Genomic DNA, 21787 nt, shown 5'->3' with positions numbered 1-21787 from the left:
GCCACCTCAACTTTTTTCCTTCCGAAATGGGGGGGGAGCAAGTTTTCACCTTCAGGAACATCTAAAATTCAGTCTCAGGATTCAGTTCTCATCCTAAAGACTTTGTGTACTGAGAGAAGAAGGAACAGAAATTTTGTTAAAATTAAAGTCTTGGGATTTAACATCTTCAGTGGTTTGGCTGTTTTACCTCCTTTTTTCTGTACCCCTCCTATGAGGAAGATCTCCAGTGGTAGTCGTTGCCATGGTACTAAGCAGGACGAGGTGTCTGCTCCAATCTTAAAACTGTTTATGGTTGTATCGTGAAAAATTATCTCTTCTGACAAGTCAGACTTGTTTACACAGAATTAATACAGCACCGCTTGTCTTATTCCAAAGTGGAGAAAGGCTCTTCAGGTCATTCTCCATGTGTCAAAGCAAATGTGAGCTTCAGCAGCGCTGGAAAAGCCTTAGAATTAGCTCTGTCCTTCCACTCCCTCGTTAGCTGTTCAAATGAACAACCGCTTCACGCCCTGCCGAGCAGCTGATTGGCCTTGGAGGGAAGAAGCATCTGAAGCAGTATTAATGTTTCATTCAAAATCATGAGAGCCAGGGAGGAGGGGAGGGGAATTAGGGAATTCAAAAACCCCAAATCAGTACTGCCTTTTATTTCACCAGGCCCTTTTCTCTTGAGCAGCATCCCTAATTGTCTCCCACACTGGGTTTCCTCTCAGGATGGTCTTGCTGACTTTGTGAGATGTTTTTGCCAAGGGGAAATTTAACAGTGCACAGAAAGGAGTTCAGCCCTCTCTCTTCCCTTTGCTTTTCTCTCTCTGTTCTCTATTCCTTCTCGCCAACCCTATTAACAGTATTTAGTATGATGTATGCTATATAGGACATGGAGGAGCAAAGAAGTTGTGCAGTCCCTCCATCCTCTGCTATTTTCCCTTCTCAAATCATCACTGCTGCATCAAGACTAGCATGCTTACCATGTAATAATCCCTTTTATTTTCTCAGTAAGCAAAACAGATTAGAAAGCTGTAAAATTAGTGCCTTAAAATGCTATCTCAAAGATGTATGATCAATCCAGATGTGATAAACCAATCAGTAAAGGAGTGTAGTAGAATGCATGAACAGCCACCTGCATCTGAGAAACACAACTCCTTGGATTCCAACAGTATAAACCCTCCAAAGCTGGGAAAGAGGAGCAATTCTTGCTTTTTTTGTAGCAGTCCCAGCACTACAAAACATGGTTGGCAGCCATTCCAGTGTAATTAATGCAATCCTAACATCACTGATGTTAAAAGAAACATCACCTCAAAGTGGGTATTCACATAAGATCTCAGATTCATTGTAAATAGTAGAGCACATGCTAGGGTTATTAAATCCAGAAATGTTGATAATAAATAAAAGTAGTTTTCTTAGGACAGGAATTTAAAAAACGTTAGATAACAGAAGTGTTACCATGTTTCAGGCAGTACTGCCCCCAGTGTCAGCACAGATGTGCTACATCCTTAAGTACTTAGATAAATATTAATGTTGAGTTTAAAAACCCAAATGTTGCTTATTCTTTTACCTATTAGATAGCCTTCGGGGAAAAAAAAAAAAAGGGAAAAAAACCCAAGCTTTTACAGTAATTCATGACTCAGCGACTGAAAGAAGGGAATGATGCAGACACGGTTGGTTCAAGACGAAGGGAGGACTTGGCCCAGCTAAGGAGCACTATGACCGGCACAGGTCATGTCTGCCCGTAAATCCTGCGAATCAAATATTACTCGACAATATGTTCATGCAAACTTGTTTGATTCAGGGATGTTGTTTAGAGACAGCTGTGTGGTTTAGTCGACTGGAATAGATTACTAGTTGGGGACTGTGAAAACCAAGGCTCTTTTCTTAACTGTGCCAGTCGTTGGGGTGTCATCTTGGGGAAATCTCTCACTGCTGCTTTTCTCCTGCCCTTTCAGTTGCCTTTTCAGTACTGATACGCAATTAAAATTGCAGCTAATCCCCTGTCTGTAATCAGTGGAGAAAGCAGGGCATGTCTCAAGTGTGATCTCGGTAAAGCACTGAGCAGAAAACTGCCTAAAATCAGCCAAGAGAAAGCGTCAGGCCCGGGGAATTGGGTGGAATGTTGTCTTCTTGAGTATGGCTCTCTCTATTTTCATAGTCAACGGGCAACAAGAGCCTGTGCTTTGTAGGAGCCGCTCAGCACTTTACTCTTATAAATAATAAACACAATATATTTTCCTCCTGTGTACGTTAGCAAATGGAAATGTGCCTCTGTTATCAGCGAGGAAGCCATAATTGAGAGGCAGAGATTTGATGGAATACACATTCAAATGGGAATAAATAAAAGCATAAGGAGGATTTCAAAACCTCTATTTCTGTGCTGAGCTTAATCTGAATGTTTAGCTATGGAATTTATTCATGATATCTATTTGCAAGCTTAGATTTATGTTTTCAGACATAAATCCCACCCCACACTCCAGCCTGCATCTGACTGTGCAGCAATACTAACAGGGTAACTTTTAGTTATCTTTTGCATATCCCAGAGTTTTGCCATTTACTGTCACTTTTTCGGTGTAAGAGTTTCAAACATTTACTTTAATGGCCTGGGCTAGATTGCAAATGCACATCTCTGGCTAATACCATTTGAGACTGAAACAGAAAGGACTACCATAAAGATAATCCTGTTTACATTATTGTAGCAGAAAAGCACAATACAAAGTATGTTTCTTGGAGGGAGAGGCCTTTTTAACGTGCCCCCATTCTCCAGTTTGCCCCCCAGACATACATGCTTGGGATTAAATAGTGTATTTTTACTGACTCAATTTACTTGTTATTAAGGATATATGTTTGTTTATTAATTTCAGTCATAATCCTCAAGGTGCAAGTTTTGCTTATGTTTAAGAAACTTATAAAACAAACCACCCACCCTTTATGTGTAAGTCCTCTAGAGAAATTGTTTACCAGTGAGGTAACTACTCAGCAACCTGCTAACAGGCCAACTTTCACAAGCCTGGACGTTAGGAATGTGCAGCTCTTTGAAGTGCATGGTCCTTTTCCCTTTTTCTTCCTTTTTGTCAGGTTTAATGTTTGGTTGGTTGGTTGGTTGGTTTTTTAAGTTAATATAAGCTTATCCTTACTAGTGAAATATTTTGTTTTCTTGATGTTCACATTTTGGTCATTAAAAAAAAAATATTCCCTTTCCTACATTGATCTGATTTTCTGTGATTTTGGGGCAAAACTTAATCCTCCTGTTAGTCAGATTTCAAAAGCTACTAAACCAAAGCCGCTAAATCTGACCTCATGACTCCCATAATACTACTTTGACTCAAAATACTTTGAGAGTAAAATTGTCAAAGAAACGTACATGAGTGAAACTACTCGTACCACACTGGAACTGAGTGGGAATTTGATATATAGGCCCTTCATGTATTTTTAAAAATCCGAGCCTTATAGTTTTTGCATAAAATAAGAAATGGCTGCTTCTGTACAAAATACTTATCCCAGAGTTATAATGATCCATTTTGAATGGTCTCATCTAATTTATTCCATTTTGTCTTACTTGAATAACTGTTTGCTATAACAAGAAATTGACAAATTGTTCCTTAAAAATATAAGAATGTGATCAATTTTTCCCCTGAATGCTACACACTGTCAGCAAAAGTTTGAAATTTATGGTGTGAAGGATAATCTTGGCTAAATTAGTGAGGCAAATATAGGTTGTTAAATGTCAACCCAAGCATGGGAATAGTATTATTTTAAAGGAAATAGGATCCCAGACAGTTCCTGACAGAAGGATGTATACAAGCACCTGACTCTAGAGAGAAGATTTAAAATAATGTTAATGTGATATAGTTTTAGGTATATTTTTTATAATATAGTCAAACTATCAGAAGTGTGATTTTTTTTTTCTTAATCTCATTTTCTTTATTTATTTTGGGGAGCCATGTGGGATCAGGGCATGTAGTGGAAATCGATGGGTGTCCTGTCTACCTAATGATGTTGGGTGACAAAGAAAAAAGTACTAAGTGCTCAAAAGAGTTATCCTATAATCATTCAGCTGAAGTAGCTGAAAAATCAGTAAATCCCATCAGTGCATTCCAGTTTGCGAGAAAAGTGGGTTGTAGCTGTCTCTGGGGAGCTGAGAAGAAACCCACATTACTATTTTTAGTTATATTTTCTTTTTCTGGGAAAGAATAAAAAAAGTAGAGACCAGAAGATGGCAAAACGGTGGCTAGAAATTTACCATCAGTTTACTCTGTTACATGTTTGTTTTTCTCTTAGAAGTAGCAGAATTCTTGGAGTTCTGTAAAACCCAAGGAATTCCCCAGATCCGAGAGCAATCCAGCTGAGCAGTTCTTGGAGGAGAAGACATGAAAACTGTGGCTCAGTGTTTCCACACTCTTTCCTTAATTCTCTCACTGCTGTGGTATTACGGTTTCTGGAAATGAGGGGCTGCTGCCAACATTTTCCTCTTTACATTCTCATTGTAATTCTGAGAGGGAGGTAAGGAGAGCACTTGTTCTTCCCTTGGAACAGGCTGGAGGAAGAGCAGCCATGAGTCTCCAAGAGGAATGTTGCAAAGTTGATAGTCCCTTCTCTACATCCCGTGTGTTTATGGACACCCACCTGCAGACACTAGTGTATAACATGGAGGGTATATCAGTGATTATGATTGAACTAGTCTTAAAAATACTATGCCATATACCATATAATTTCTTTCTCCGGTAAGGTTGTTTATCCTCTTTTTCTTATTTATTGCTTGAGTGAACCTAATACATTTGAAATTATGTTTTTGAAGAAGTAAGATACTGTGCAACTGGTCGTATTTCACTGCGGAATAACCCCTGAAGGGATTTGTAATCCCCTGGTACCAACATCATCTAATAATGAGCCAAAATGAATAATAAGCTCAGTGCTATGAACACAGCTTCGTATTTGGCCTCATTCTGTTTTAGTTAGCATTGCCTAGTAATTAATTATTATTCGGAGTTTATGCTATCAATGACACCCAGGGGCTGGCCTAAACTCACTCGAGCCGCTGGTGGCAGCAGTGGCAGGATATGTACATGAGGATATTTTGTTTTGTTATTTATGTCGTAGCATAAATGTGTGCTGTAGACCAACTCTTAAAAGATTTGTTGGTAAGTCTTCCCTGTGGCTAAACACAAGATAGTACATGCTGGACATCAGTCAAAGACGCACAGTGACATATAGCTCACCAATTACTATTAATGTTTACAGGATTTGGAATGTCGTAATTGATTCTGGCACTGGAAGTGCAAGCTGGTAAATTGCTTGTCACCTTTGTTTCATCCTGGGTCTCATTGATAATCTCATATGCAATTAATTGTAATTGCTATACTGTATTTATTCTAAAGCGCAAAATACATTACTATTTTGTTTGGATCTCAAAACTGGGGAGTTAATTGCTTACAAAAATACAATTCAAAATAAGGTGATCTTTGTGGTGAGGGATATGTTTTCAGAGTAGAACAATATGAAGATTTCAACATAGGTCATGTTCCAAACTCATAGTCCTCCTGTACTTGAAATCTCACTAACTTCAGAGAGAGTAACTTGTGCCTAAAGACGGAACAGGTAAATCTCCATTACCGACTTGTGTGGCACAACAAGAGGAGTTTGATTTGCTGCCCGCCATTCTGGTGTAGAACCCAACGTCCCCGTGTGCTGCTACCAGCAGTGAAGCTTGTGCCAGTTGCCGGTCCAAGGGGCGCATCAGGCAAGCCCAGAGCACTAACCACAGGAGGACCCTGCGTCCGCGGTGAACCCCAGAGTTCAGCATCAGCCTTGGTTCCACCAGGATGAAAACAACTTCAAACACCCCACCAGTGGTGTATCTCACTCAAGTGAGTACTGCCAGGCTCCAAGTACAGATACAAAGCGAAACTGCAGCAAAAAGAATCCTTCCCCCTCCTTTCTCCAATGCTAAATCACCAGATTCTGGCTAAAGATGCTGAAACAAATTGTTATACTGCCTGTAAAACAGGGCAGTTGTTTTCTGTATATGGAACTGTACAGCAATTCTTGAAAGGAATATATTTCCTCCACATATTCTAGGTTACAATGTGGAAGATGCACTGAATTTCTCACATGGATTCGTCTGCCAGTTTAACCTGGCAATATTTTCTATTTAAACAGCCAAAGCTCCACAATTAACATGGACTGTCTAGAAACCTTAATAAAAGAAAGAACTTTGCCAAGAAGCAGTCTAAGCAAAATGCGAAGACCTTCATACAGATAAAGAACAGGAATCTGCTACATTGTCTCCTGATATCACCCAGTGTTTGGATGTTGGAGCAGAGCGCTCTGTTCTTCAAGTTTAGACTGACAGCACCTCCTCTTCTCATTTCATAGTGGATTGTTCAAGGAACAGCTAATCATAAATTTCCTTGCTGCCCTTGTTAAAGCAGAGGGTACACTTTAGTTCCTCATATTATAAAACTATCTGTTCTAATTTTTCTGGAGAAAATAATTTCAGGAGATAAGATAGAGATCTGGCTAAATTAACTTCATTAAAGAAAATGCAAATCCAGTAGAATGAGAGTGTAGATTCTACTTGCTGCAAGCACGAAATGTCTCTTTACACTCTGGATATGACAAATAAGGACAATAATTGTACATTTAAAGTAGAAGAAATATCTTCGGTCAGAATGCAAGATGAAAACAGAGACTATTTGGTTTGAATTTCTTACCTACTCTAAGTGGAAAGACAAGCCTAAATATCATGGACTGATTTCCAGCACATTCAAACTAATTTAGAGCTTACTTTTAATCCAGTTAATTATTTTGCTATTCTCCATTTAATTAATTATCAGATTAAAGTTCTTATATTATATGTAAAATGATGTTTTGATAATAAAAGATTATAAAAGAAATACAGTGGGGTTTGCTTTAGCAGAAAGCATAGCAAGATTGAAATCTGCAGAATTTCAAGTTAAAAGAGGCTATTAACTTTGACAGAAGTTACATGTCCATGTATGTACAAAAAGAAGATGGGTTATATTACATGAGGTATGGAAGGCTACTACAAAAATTTACTGTGGGAATCGTACATAAATACTATTGCTTTGATTTTCTGCTTAGATCTTCCACCATTGTTACATTTATCAAAACCTACATTTCATTTTTTTTATTACAGATGTTGATCATAATTGCTTTCTGTGGTATTTCAAGCTTCCTGGGATCTACTCTGAAAAAAAAAAAAAATGTTTTATAAGCTAAGAATTGATGCTCAGCCATCCCTTTATGCTGCAGAGTGCGGTGACACGGCTTTTCAGTTGTCTGTTCCTCGTGTCGGTATTTACGTGTTGGCAGTATGCCTGCTGTCTCCCAGAGAGCAGGTGCATTTGGAGAGATGACAGCTTTCTCAGAACTCAATTATTTAATTAACTCATTTCTGACTCGATTATTTGAAAAAGCCATACCATCTGTTTAGTGGTCAAGATCTTGCTTGTGTGCTAAGCAATGCTTATTAAACTTTCTGCATCCCTTCTACTCAGTTGCCATGCTGTTTCACTAGAAGCAACTGGAAAGTCGCTAAACTCAAAATTAGAAGTGAGAAGATCCAGGTTCCATTTTTAACTTTTCAGCTGATTTACCTAATTTCACCTTGAGCAACTGTGCTGCATCTTGATTTCTGTTGCCTATTTGTAAAAAGACATTTAAATAACTTTGACATTTATAGAAGGAGGAAAAAAAGCTACTTAGTTATAAACAGTTTAATCATTGTTTAACGTCAACAGCTTTGTTCTACAAGCTTCTTGGTAATGTGGATAGAAAAACACCACAAATAATTCTTTAAGTATCCATTAGGGTTTCTAAACACATTTGTTGCACTATTTACATTCCATTAACATTTGTCAGATCCAGGTTTACACCCAATGGTTTTAACTGTGTATGTCCAGACACTTGGAGAGAACACATGCAAAATTTTAATGCTTTCTGTTAATAATAGCTTTCATGAATAAACCTTGATAAAAAAAATACTCATCAACAATGGCAACATTACTAATTAGTTAAATAAGGGCAGAAAGCTATTATTTATGTTTCAGATATATAGCAGAGGTCGCTAAGCTGTTAAATAAAGACAAAATCTGAGCAAATTTCTCCCCAAAATTCTTTGTATTACATCTTTCTCTTAAAAATCTGGATTTGCATTTCTTTTCCCATTTGTACGATACCTGAAATTACTGGAGGGAAATATTTATTTGAATGGATGTTCTTGTAATCATCCAAGAGGGTGGGAGGCATAGTATTAGTTGATGAACAGTAATGATGAATAAATACATTGTGCATCAGAGAGGTAGTCTGAAGACTTTGACAAGAAAGGTGTCAAATGACCCCTTATCTTAATCAGTCCTCCATAGTTACACTCCTGGGCAGACACTAAGCCTGTATCTAGCTGCTAGTAAAATTCAGGGTATCATAGGTGCACAGAGGATTTATTTTTGTAATTCCGTGGTCACTGTGATGAGTAATCAGCTGATGACTTTTTCACAGAATAGAATCGTTTTGGTTGGAAAAGACCCTTATGATCGAGTCCAGCTGTTAACCTAACACTGCCAAGTCTACCACTAAACCACGTCCCTAAGCAACACATCTACACATCTTTTCACTACCTCCAGGGCTGGTGACTCAGTACGTGTGTGATGGAGGAGGGACGCTTGCATTTGGCAACACTTTCTCACACAACTCATCACAAATCAGTCAAAACAGAGCACGGTCCCTACAGTAAACTGTGGCTCCATCCTTACAGAACCAAGAGTTGATGTTCCCCTCAATATCTATTTTATTCATCAGAACATCAGGTTTTTAAAACACAAAATCCCTAGAGGCAACATCATTTATTAAGCTTATGTCAGTGGTTGCTTCCTATGAATTCAATATATGCTTAAGAATTTCTTTTTCCACCCACACTGACATATCTTAGACTTGGGCTGTACATGTGAGTGTATCGGAGGGGAAGGATGGAGTAAAGGAGAAGAGAAAGCAAAGGAGAAACCTTTGAATGCACAAAACAATGTAAATAGGTGTGGAGCCATCTGCCTGAGTCTGCAGTGTTTGACCAATAGAGTGTGTGATGTGCTCCTGTCCATTATCGTTGAAGGAATTAGATCAAAAGCTTTGGGACACTTTTAAAATATTAACTGTTAATTTTTTGATTGCTGAACATTTTTAGATGCGTTGCAGTAACACGCTTGTTCACAGTGGTTGATACTGGTAAATAGGGTTCAACAGGGTCATTGCTATAAATGACTTCTTGTATGAAATGTAAGAGCTTCTGATCCTTTCACTGACCGTAGGGTCTGTGGTGCTCACAAGGGATGTTTCGTTATCTATGCGAAAAGGCTCTCAGTGTTTCTTAAATATCTAAAATAAAAACACTTTCTGCTTTTCTTAGGTGCAAAATGCACCATGAGGCCCCTTGCAGCTTTTAAAACCTTCAGAGAGATGCAAAGCTAATGTATTCAGTTAAGTTACTATTAGCCTTCAAACCCTGAAATGCTGAAGCATTAGTATCCTGACCTTTATGTCGAGATGAATGAAAAACAAATCAACTTCTGACTCAGCAGGCCTTTCTGAAGGATTGTGTTTGTTAGGAAATGTCCCTGGTTTTATTATATATAGGTGTAAGGGCAAAAATAAGCTGTTTTCCATAAAAGCTGAAGCATCTTAACCTTGATCGTTGCCAGAATTTCTATTATTGATACTGTTCTTTGGCATTTATATTTTACTATAATCTGATTGTTTCTATAGTACACAACTATGGGTGCTGTTGACAGGAAGGTACCAGAGGAACTGGCAAATTAGAATTTAACAGCACATAGGGTTATATCAAGCTTTCATCTTTGTCCCTCATCCCCTACCCATCTTCTTCCAAAGGTTTCTTTTCCCTAAGTATCCAACAGGTTCTCAGAAACTCCTGACCTTTCACAGTAACTGATTTATTGAGCGTGCCCCTTCAACCACGTGGTAGGGCCAAGCTTCTCCAGGTGTAACTCTGCCCAGTTTTCCTTAGGGAATTTAATGACATGCTAATATACGAATCTTCAGCAGTCACTGACAACAGTTCACATCACATCTGCAACTCAGACTGACATCTAGATTTCGGAGAGTAGCAATCCCACAATTACTCCACTGATCGGATAGTAAATGAATGCTAAAATGCACTGTTCTGATTTATTATTTTCTTGACTTTTAAAAATCTATCATAGCTCAATAAAAGTGCTTATATCAGCAGCTGTAGAGAGTAAAGCCCTGAATTTATCCCTACAATCATTTAGCTTGCTATTCAGCCACATATTTTGATGTTTTCTGCATGATATGGAGTAAGAATACTGACAAGTGTCAGAACGTTGGGCGTGAAGATCATTACCATCCTTCTCAATATCAAAACTTCAATGCATTAATTTCTGTAACCAGTGCATGGTTTGGGAACACTCGCTGGAATAACAGGATTAGACTCTACTGCTTTCTTCTTGGGAACAAATATTGATCAGGGTGGGGCCATTAATCTGGGGTGGGTGGGTGTCTGTCACTACTCCCCAGTGTTTAATATTAGCTTTGTTGGTCATAATTACAGCATATCAGCTTTTCTCTCCATAAAACTAGTTAAATACAAGAAGAAAAAAACCCTCAATCTTTCCAGTTTCAATTGAACATTCACAACTAAGTACAGCATGAAATTGTGTAGTTCATAAGAAAACTTCAAAGAGATGTTGCTACTAGTTCTTTTTACTGATTCCTTTTAATATTAAGGAATGTCTTGCACAACTGTACAATTATGCCCAGATAAGCAGAAATCCAGATATGTTCAATTCTAACCCAAAGCATATATTGGTTTTTATATGCTGTGCAAAAATAAGCAAGTTGAAGTTCTCCTATGTATTTGGATTTGCCAAAATAAGGAAGGCTTCCAAAAGCACTTCAGCTTTAAAATAGTTGCTTCCTAGAAAAAAAAAAAAAAGCAGAAGAGCATTCTGAATGATAATATTTATCAAATCTGTTTCTCAGTTCTATTCTTTAGCTGTTACATTTTTAAGCTGTTTCACTTTAGATTTCTCTTGATTTTCTGCTCCTAGTTTCTTTGTTTTCATATCTATTCTACAGTTTTCTCTTAGGTAGTATTTTTGACAGCCAGGATTTACAGAAGTACCCACTAGTAAGAGTCTGTAGAAGCCTTAAACTTGCTTCTTTTGCTATCTGGATATGAAGAGAGCATGCATGGGAAAGAAGTATATTCCATATATGTTTTCTAACAGTAAATTCATAGTAAGCTTGATCTGACTGTAAATTACTGATTCATTATCTTTCCTAGTAGTAAATATCTCTGTCAATAAGACTTCTATCACACCCTAATACATATGGACCAGGCCAAAAAGCTTCATTTTATAAAATGAGAACCCCAAATTCACAAAGAACAACAGACACATAATACATTCACCATGGTTCATTTTCTGTAATACTTTTTAAAAAAAAGTCAATGTGAGCATTACAGCACATCAGGCTCCATCTGAGAAGGATAAATGCTTTCAAATCTTTATTTCCCTTTGTGCCAACAGCTCCCTCCTAAAAGAAAAATCAGACTATTGAGTCAGTTTAAGAGGCTAGTGGTTTGTGATAGTTTACTTTTCGGGAAGAATAATGTGTAACAAGTCCAGGACAATCAGTTAATGTGAAGAAGTCATAGCCAGAGCAGTCTGAGAATATTGTAAACTATCTTTCTAGTGGAGATATTGTGTAGGGATGAGAGTGCAGTCATTCGTGGGAAAAAGGAAAAAACAACACCAGCCAAACTGAAAAACAGATACAAACATCTAATTAGGTTCATGAAGGTCAAGATAAGTGATAAATTTCCTCTTTATCCGTATCAGTTTATGAAGGCAACTTTCTTGAAGTCCTTCGTGAGGTTTCAACACTTGTTGCAACCTTTTTATGATCTGCCACTGTACAGAAAGCAAATGAATTTTGGCACTTCCTTCAATGTAAAGCAAGGATGGTAAATATTGAACCACTGAGATGTGCCAAACTCCCGTAATACAGGCTTAGAGTAGTTGATTCTAAAAAGGAAGCTAATGAAATAATTGACCTCATTTCCATTCCAAGCAATTTGACTTTAAACAGAAGCTTTCACTTTTATTCTACATAAATTGCCCAGAAGAGTAATACTGTCTTCTTATTTCTTACCTATTTATTTCCTGGGGAAAAAAAAAAAAAGAGAAAAGAGAGAGAGAGAAGAAAGTAAGGTTCAAAAATAGAAAGGCTAATGGTTTCCACTGGGTGTAAGAATATTAAAGGGACAAGTAGTCAATGGGTGAATGAAATTCAGTCCTTCCAATAGAAAAGAAAATGGAAATTTGAGAGAAAAAGATGTTAAACAGATTTGTCCTAGAACTATAATATATGAGTGACACAACTCCTATTAATCATTATGGCTAGTTCTGCAAAAATATTTCTTCATCATATAACATCATATCATATTATAGATGTGTGTGTATGTATATATTGCCACGTATGCATATCTTTAGATATGAATGCGAAACTTAAACTTTGCTAAAGGTCAGACAGACCTTTAAACCCTTTAGTGGTCTGTCTACATCTCCCATCATCCTTTGAATTCATTTAATTCCACAAATTTTCCCACCAAAAGAATGTCATTTAGTGAAACATTTGAGTAAGTAGATTTTTTCTTATTTTTCCCTTGGAAAGATTGCGCCCCAAAGGGGATCAAAATTAAAAGGAATTTGTTAAAAAATTGCAGAAAATGCTGCTAATTCTTTAGTATTTTTTATAACATACCTCCGTAACTACTGTTTTGAGCACTGTGGTACAATATTACTGTACGGTTTTATACAAGTGGGAAACGAAACGCTTTTGTGTCATTTCTTTTAGTGCGCTCAAATGCTTCTTTAGTATTTATTGCAACTTACTGGGCTTTCAAGGACTATAATGTAATTTAAAGCTTACTGGCATGGTTCAAATAAGCTGTTTGCTCTTCTTCCGTAACCTGGTGACTTCCTGCTACTGGCTATATATTGCAGAAGTAAATGGCAATTTGTCTTCATTGTTATTCATAGGGCAATAACATTTAAGATTAATGTTTGCTCTGATGACTTATTCATAAAAATGTTCACAAATTTCAAAAGTTTCGTACTTTTTAACACACAATTCGTCCAAAAATTTCTGCTAGAAAGCATGGGTGTTCATTATTCATTCTTCATCATTCATTTGTCTATGAAACCTTTCATTCTGCCAGTGAAGGAATATACACAGTATCTGCCAAAAGTGACTAGTCACTCTCTACATTAGATGAGAAGTTAAATTCTTCAATAACCCTGTGAAGTACTGTTTTCCATCCCCTAAGAAAACACCGGCTATACATTTTCAAGTTATTAATTAGCAACTCAGTTCGCTTTGTAAATGATCCTACAAGAAGTCTAAGCGTATCATATTATTTATTCCAATCAAATAATTCATCTGATGCTATTTAACATATCCCAAGAAGCAGCAGAGAAAGTGGCTGGGTGGAAATATGCATTACAGCTCTTGACCACAGTCACAGGAACTGTAACTCTTACAAAGCACAGCTACTCAGTTTTTGCACTATGAAGGACCTACCAGGCCTGATGGTCATGTGAATTCGCAGTATAAATATATTCCTCAAAAATTTCTTTCCCACTCAGCATATCACCAGCTTCCCCTTTCAACTAACTAGCTACAACCATGTCTCAAATGCCAAATGGTTTTTAGAAAATTTCGTATTCATGACACCAAGCTGGGAGGGGTGGCTGACATGCTAGAGGGTTGTGCCGCCATCCAGTGAGACTTGGACAAGCTGGAGAGTTGGACGGGGAAAAATTTAATGAAATATAACAAGAGAAGGTGCAGAGTCTTGCATCTGGGTAGGAACAACCCCAGGTTCCAGTATAGGTTGGGGAATGACCTATTAGAGAGCAGTGTAGGGGAAAGGGACCTGGGGGCCCTGGTGAACAGCAGGATGGCCATGAGCCAGCACTGTGCCCTAGTGGCCAAGAAGGCCAATGGCATCCTGGGGTGTATTAGAAGAGGGGTGGTTAGCAGGTCGAGAGAGGTTCTCCTCCCCCTCTGCTCTGCCCTGGTGAGACCTCATCTGGAATATTGTGTCCAGTTCTGGGCCCCTCAGTTCAAGAAGGACAGGGAACTGCTGGAGAGAGTCCAGCGCAGGGCAACTAAGATGATTAAGGGAGTGGAGCATCTCCCTTATGAGGAAAGGCTGAGGGAGCTGGGGCTCTTTAGCTTGGAGGAGACTGAGGGGTGACCTCATTAATGTTTATAAATATATAAAGGGTGGGTGTCATGAGGATGGAGCCAGGCTCTTCTCGGTGACAACCAAAGATAGGACAAGGGGTAATGGGTTCAAACTGGAACACAAGAGATTCCACTTAAATTTGAGAAGAAACTTCTTCTCAATGAGGGTAACAGAACACTAGAACAGGCAGCCCAGGAAGGTTGTGGAGTTTCCTTCTCTGGAGACGTTCAAAACCCTCGTGGCCACCTTCCTGTGTAGCTTCATCTGGGTGTTCCTGCTCTGGCAGGGGGATTGGACTAGATGATCCTTTGAGGTCCCTTCCAATCCCTGACATTCTGTGATTCCCTCCAGCTACATTTTTGGTCCTGCAAATATAGCACCCTGGTTCTGCCTAACAGGATGCAATAGGGCTGTTTAAGCCGTCTCCATGTCACGCTACACATAGTGTACTTGACAATCTGGCATGGTATCTCTAGAACTGGTGTTCTATCTTCTGTTATGTTATTATTTATGGGTTTTTTTCCCAGATTATACTATATCTTTTTTGTTGGATATTACAACACTCAATATAGACAATAATTTCGCATATTTTATCAGTTGTGCAAAGCATGTATTCAAAGAGAATATGGTAACAACGCAAAAGAACCAAGTCTGAGGCATGGAAACCTGGATAAAACTTGGTACAGTTGTGTACATGGAGTTATGTAAAATTTTATTTTCGACTATGCCTTGTTTGTAGCCATGTTTCTTGTGAAACAGAAGCTTTGGTTTTCACAAGTGGAACACCTTAATTCTTTGTCAGTAGATACTACTGCAAGATGTCAGAAGGAAAAATACAAGCCCTCAAACATGTGACTCATCTCAACTGTGCCTTTAGGAATCATTGCTCATTCAGCCAGCTGTCTGATTAGTAAAGAAATTTTTTGTCACTTACAAACTCTAGCAGAGTATTGTATGTCAGCTAAGCTGTCAAGGAAATTTGCATTAATGCAGATTAAATATTTTAAGAGGAAATAGATGTTCAGACAAAAAGAAATTCTTTTAAGAACAAGTTTAACTTAGTGGATTACATAAGCTTTATCATAGAGACTGATCAGTTTTCTTTGGGAAGCATACATTTGAGTGTCATGCTCACATACAATTTGGATTGCAATTAACACACTATCTCAAAAGGAAGGTCTCTTACCTCAGTTACAAACAAAAAAATTCTGCTTACATAAGGTTTCTCATTAGTAGGAAAAACTAAAATCTTTCTGCTGCTACAAAATGAAGAATAATACATTATGTTTTGAGTCCATTTTTTCCTGTTCATGAATGCCCATGAACAATTTGCTTTAAGATTTTTTTGCTTAAAGCTCTAATTTTGCGATCTTACCAATAAACTGTATTGTCAGTCTTGTGCCAGTTTTGAATTATGTTACAGTAATTGCTGCTGGAAAAATACTCTGAACAAACAAGTCTCTATTGCTCATGCACTTTTTTGGTGTATTTTCTATGGCCATTTAGTAATTCTGATTTCATGTTGAAATTTTGCTATGGAAATTATGTACACTTAAACCAATTGATAATTACCTAGGTGATGTCCTAGGATTACATTTCATTTGTCTAGTTCAATTATGAAACTTCATTGATTTTAAGCAATAACTGGAAAAAACATTACACTAATTTATAACCCAAGCAAAGCAGATGAAGAGGAAGCACAAACCGATAAACTAGAATTTGTAGCACCATCTAGGAATAAAAATATATGCAAGTCACTCAGAGGATTAGAACAGTGTCTTAACCAACACAAGAGGTTTACATGCCCTGTAAAATGTAGAACACGTAACTTATAGGAAAAAAGCCACTCAAAGCTAGTATTAGCCTCAAATACCAGTAAAGGCCAGTTACGAATACATTTTTAGATCATGGAAGATGTTATTACTATATGAAAACTTGCCACTGATCTCACTTAGGCCTCTTTTGTTGGTCCACATTCAGAAATTTCAGAGTCACACAGATAAGAGTTGGAGCATGTATGTATAATAATATTACTAAAATCTGAGATTCACTCTCTTGGTTTTCAGCTGCCTTACTTTAAAGAATTTCCCAGGAAGTTTCTAAACACAGTATTAAAGATAATTAACTCTGTTCAGGGATATTTCAGAGAAGAATATATTCACTGAGAATTATTCCTTTGTCCTGTAAGTCTTCGCAGAGGCACCTTTCATCCTGAGACAGTACCAGCTATGTTAATTAAGAAAAACTTGTGAAGCACAAATGAAACTACACTGGAATATTAGGTGAAAACTGCTTCACAAAGTACTCCAGATACTTCATCCAAACAACACTCCTCCTCTGGAAAAGTTGGGGTCTTAGACTTCTAGGTTTTTAAAAAAAAGTTGTTCTTACAGTATGATTAGTGAGCTGATTTATGGCTAACTCTTTGCAGATGTGTTTGCATGGAAGAAAGACAATTTAGATTTTCAAAACAACAGCTAGGATTTAAGCAGTAGGCACCGATATTTCCATTGTTTTTCAATAAGTTAGATGTCTAACCACTTCATATTCCTTAAAATCTTCCCCTAAGCAATGAGTACTCAATGAAAGGAGGAACATTTCTCCCTCTGCAAATAACAGCTTGAAGTTACCATTGAATTTGGTCTGAATAGTATTCACTAAGATTGACTTTTATGTCCAAATATATCCTAACGTTTAGTAACATGATTGTTCAGAACAAGTTAATTTTATAATTTTCTATTTGACCGCAATGTTGAATTGAATGCTTTTTGAAATTTGTTGGGATTTAAATCAGAAAAGATTACTTGTATTGCACTAAAAATAACTTTATTGCAAGATCTTAAATTACTAAGATTTATTTCACTTCTTGCTAGCCAGACTTCACTTAATAGATCAATGTGTATCTTACTATAGTGCTGGAATATCTGAATCCTCATTTTAATAAAAAGAGAAAAATAAATAAGCATAGAGAAGAAAGCTTGTTTTATTTCAATAAGAACTTGTTAAAAGGACTCTTCCAGTTATGAAGAGATAGCTGGAGTTGAGCCTGGTTACTGCTGTAAAGGGAACAAAAAATGTTTCTATAAATACATCAGCAACAAAAGGAAGGCTAAAGAGAATCTCCACCCTCTGGTGGATGTAGGGGGAAACATAGTGATGGAAGATGAGGAAAAGGCTGAGGTACTAAATGACTTCTTTGCCTCAGTCTTTAATAGTCAGAACAGTTGTGTTCCAGGTACCCAGCCTCCTGAGCCAGAAGACAGGGATGGGGAGCAAGATGAAGCCCCAATAATCTAAAGGGAAATGGTTGGCAACCTGCCACACCACTTAGACACACGCAAGTCTGTGGGGCCAGATGGGATCCACCCAAGGGTACTTCAGTGAAGCCTTCGACACTGTTTCCCACAACATTCTCCTGAAGAAGCTGGCACCTCATGGATTGGACAGGTGTTCTCTTTGCTGGGTAAAGAACTGGCTGGAGGGCCGGGCCCAAAGAGTTGTGGTGAATGAAGTCAAATCCAGTTGGTGGCTGGTCATCAGTGGTGTTCCCCAGGGCTCAGTATTGAGGCCCGTTCTGTTTAATATCCTTATGAATGATCTGGACGAGGGGATCAATTGCACCCTCGGTAAGTTTGCAGATGATACCAAGTTGGGTGGGTGTGTTGACCTGCTGGAGGGCAGGAAGGTTCTACAAAGGGATCTGGACCAGCTGGACCCATGGGCTGAGGCCAAGTGTATGAGGTTCAACAAGGCCAAGTGCCGGGTCCTGCCCTTGGGTCACAACAACCCCAGGCAGCACTACAGGCTCAGGGAAGAGTGGCTGGAAAGCTGCCTGGTGGAAGAAGATCTGGGGGTGTTGATCAGCAGCAGCTGAACATGAGCCGGCAGTGTGCCCAGGTCACCAAAAATGCCAACAGCATCCTGGCTTGTATCAGAAATAGTGCGGCCAGCAGGACCAGGGCAGTGACCATCCCCCTGTACTCAGCACTTGTGAGGCCGCAGCTCAAATCCTGTGTTCAGTTTTGGGTTCCTCACTACAGGAAAGACCTTAAGGTGCTGGAGAGAGTGCAGAGGAGGGCGATGAAGCTGGTGAAGGGTCTGGAGCACAAGTCTAATGAGGAGCGATTGAGGGACCTGGGGCTGTTTAGCCTGGAGAAAAGGAGGCTGAGGAGAGACCTTATCGCTGTCTACAACTACCTGAAAGGAGGTTGTAGCATGCAGGGTGTTGATCTCTTCTCCCAAGTAACAAGTGATAGGACACGAGGAAATGCCCTCAAATTGCACCAGGGGAGGTTTAGATTGGATATTAGGAAAAAATTATTCATGAAAAGGATTGTCAGTCATTGGAACAGGCTGCCCAGGGAAGTGGTGAAGTCACCATCCCTGGAGATGTTTAAAAGACACGTAGATGAGGTTCTTAGGGACATGGTTTAGTGCCAGAGTTAGGTTATGGTTGGACTGGATGATCCTGAGGGTCCCTTCCAACTGAAATGATTCTATGATTCTGTGATTTCTGGTAAAACTCTTTCGGCTTGAAGTTAAACCAGATTACAGCCAGTTTGTTGGGAAAGGAGTTCATTTAATAGAACACTGATCACATCCAGGCAACCAACAGCTTGATTACCCGGATAATTATATTATTGATCAGCAGTTCCTTTGGTCAAATGTCCTGTCTATGCCCAGTTGATCAGAAATTCCTGGTTGTTGTTTTTTCTTCATAAGTTTTCTCTTATTTGCATCTTTTGGAGTTGGATCCAAATAGTTTAGCTTGTGCCTTCTGACTCTGTAACTCCTATTGCGTATTCGAACACATGCATGTATCTGCTTTAGTTATTGATATCTCCCATTGTTGGCTAATTTAGCTATTTGATTTTGTGTAATATTTAGGAATCCAAATGGTAATTTGATAAATACGGGAAGGAAAAAAAATTGTTACTTTTTCACATTTGAACAGACAAACCCACCACTATTATTTCTTTATTTCACATGTCTTAATATTTGGTGATTTTTATCGACATCAGAGTTTTAGAGGGTAAGGCACAACCATTTAAACCAGAAAAAAACCCAAGTCACTCTCCTGCAATTTTGTACTGTCAGAATTTGAATGAAATCTTTAAAAGTATGTGGTTTTAACAAAAATTTTGGACTTATTTTCTGTGGAACACACTACCCATTATCAACACTGTCTAGGTATTATTAGAATTATTATAATACTGTCCAGGTATTCTGACATGCTGGAACTTGGGAGCTCAGGTCACCCTACAGCCATGATCAAGAAGCTGACTTGGATTCATATCAACACCTCAGGACACTTGGCTGGCACCATGGTTGCACCAGGAAAGAGATAAATGCAAGTACCTGTGGCACAGGGACCTTTCTTGTGTTGAGATTCTCCTTTGCAAAGCATCAAGAGCTTGTTATCAATGTAGAGTAGGTACAAAGGGTACATATATTAGTTAGCCACTAATGGAACTGGCCAAATCCTAAAAATGAGCACAGATGATCATCAAAAACATGGCGAAATGTGCACAGTGAATTTACATGTTGCAACACTACTGAAAAAAAGCTGTTTCTTCTGAAATAGTCAGCACCATTTCACACTGTTCCCAACGTCCATGCTCACCTGTAAACTGCTCAGCCTTGCCTATAGTGCCTGTCTGCACTTGGATTCACATTTGCAGTTTAGACTTAGATACTGCTCTGGAAAACATATTGCACTAATTCCAGTGGAAGCAGAGTGAATTGAGAAGCAGCTGGATTTTTGAAGAACACTTTCTGTGCTGCAGTTCTGTTTTTTTGTAAGGACAAACAACTAAAGACTTATCTTGCTCTCATTCCAAAGCAGAGGAAATCGCTGGCATCAGATGAGTACTGCTGCCACATGGGGATACAGATAAACAGGCTTAGAAAAACTGAGACATCTGGAAAGATGGAGTAAAAATTATACAGAAAATACAGTAGGTAACAGTACAAATGGCTAATGTAAAAACAGCTCCACAATGTGGCCAAAAATCTCTTCCCTTGGGACTGCACTCAGCGCAGCTATTCACGCTGATCTGCCCAGTTGCTGAAAACTGCCAGCCAGGTGTGCAGTACCTGAAAATTCCTGGCAATTCATTGAATTGTGTAGGCCACTGCTCTTTAGCCCCACTGTCTTTCATAGAAGTAAGACAGATACATGACTGTCCCTTTTCCATCCACAGAAACAAAAAATTCACACGAAAATGGTTCCTAAGGAGTCAGAAGGAAGTAAAACCAAGAAGATGAAAAATAATCCCTTCTTATTCTGTGACTTGGCGAGTTACCCAAACAGTTTATTACCAGGCTTCTTTGAAAGTAAGCTGTGAGATAAGGGTTCTCAGTGTTATTAAATGCAAAGGTGTATATATAAAGCCCTTCAAACTCTCCAAATGAAAAGTAGTTCATCTTGCTCTCATGTATTTTTTCTCATGACGTCAGTTCTCTAGATGACTGCATCCTCTGCTAAAGTCATCCTCAAGGTAGGGGACTGTTGGTCAAACTTTCAAATTGTTCCTCATCTTCACACATCCCTGGCATTGAGCAGTCTCCAGTTCTCACCTTGTAATCTTCTGGCTGGTTCTGACAACTCCCAGTTTCTCATGTCTTTCAATGCTGGATCATTTGTTTGAATCAGTTCTTTGAAAAAGTGACCTTGTTGCAGACCTCTGCTGTATTTCTCCCTCTCCCCCAGGGAATCCAAGACAAATTGCTTTATTCTGAAGGTCTTCTTTCACTACTGCATAGGAGTTCCTCTGCTTTTTAATCAAATGGAGAGGTTGTGTTTTGCCTCCACTGCCAGACTTGTTTACCAGCAAATATTCCAAAAATATTAAGAACCACCATTCTACTTTCTCCTGCATTGCCTTTTATGCACAGGAGGAATTTCTTTAATTACTTTCAGCTCTGAAATTCTTTGCTATAATTCCAGACAGCTGCTGTGCTGTCCCCACTGTTAATGAGCTTTGTCTTCATGCAACTGGGATAAGGACAAAAAGGGCCATGCTGGCAAAAATTGTTTAAAATTGGTTTTCAGCATGCAAAATAACCTGGACCGTTCCTGCATGAAACTGATTGTAGTGTCACTCCCCTCTCTGCAGAAATTTAATCTGTCTGGCTAGTGAGAATGAGACTCACAACAGGGGCAGAAGGTATTGACTTTTCCAATTTTTTGAAAAATATTCTTTTTTTTTCTTTTTTCAAATTGACTGAGGCTGTTTCATCTGAATTGTCAGTCTTAAATAATTGTCCTAGTAGGAGCAGTACATTTCAACCTCATACCATTCTTTGAAAATTTAGGCTAGCTGGTGGCTAGAGAGATGCAGCCTGACATGCTGAACCTACACGCGGTGTGAAAAATCGCTTTGATCAGGTTGTGTTTATAATTTGAGGCGGTAAAATAGAATTCTTACTAATTGTGTTTAAGGCATGATGTATTGTGTAATCCACTGATAAACTCATTTCAAAAACACTGTA

General features: G+C 38.5%; 1 protein-coding gene across 1 annotated transcript in view; it reads left to right on the top strand.

The window, feature by feature from the left end:
* Positions 1 to 21787, top strand: part of SYT9 (synaptotagmin 9) — a 66831-nt gene that overhangs the window by 11309 nt on the left and 33735 nt on the right. The gene's annotated exons all lie outside the window — the stretch shown is intronic.

The sequence above is a fragment of the Caloenas nicobarica genome, chromosome 5, assembly GCF_036013445.1.
Source record: "Caloenas nicobarica isolate bCalNic1 chromosome 5, bCalNic1.hap1, whole genome shotgun sequence".
NCBI classification, from domain to species: domain Eukaryota; kingdom Metazoa; phylum Chordata; class Aves; order Columbiformes; family Columbidae; genus Caloenas; species Caloenas nicobarica.
The sequence above is the reverse complement of the archived record's forward strand: the minus strand, read 5'-3'. Positions and strand labels throughout refer to the sequence as shown.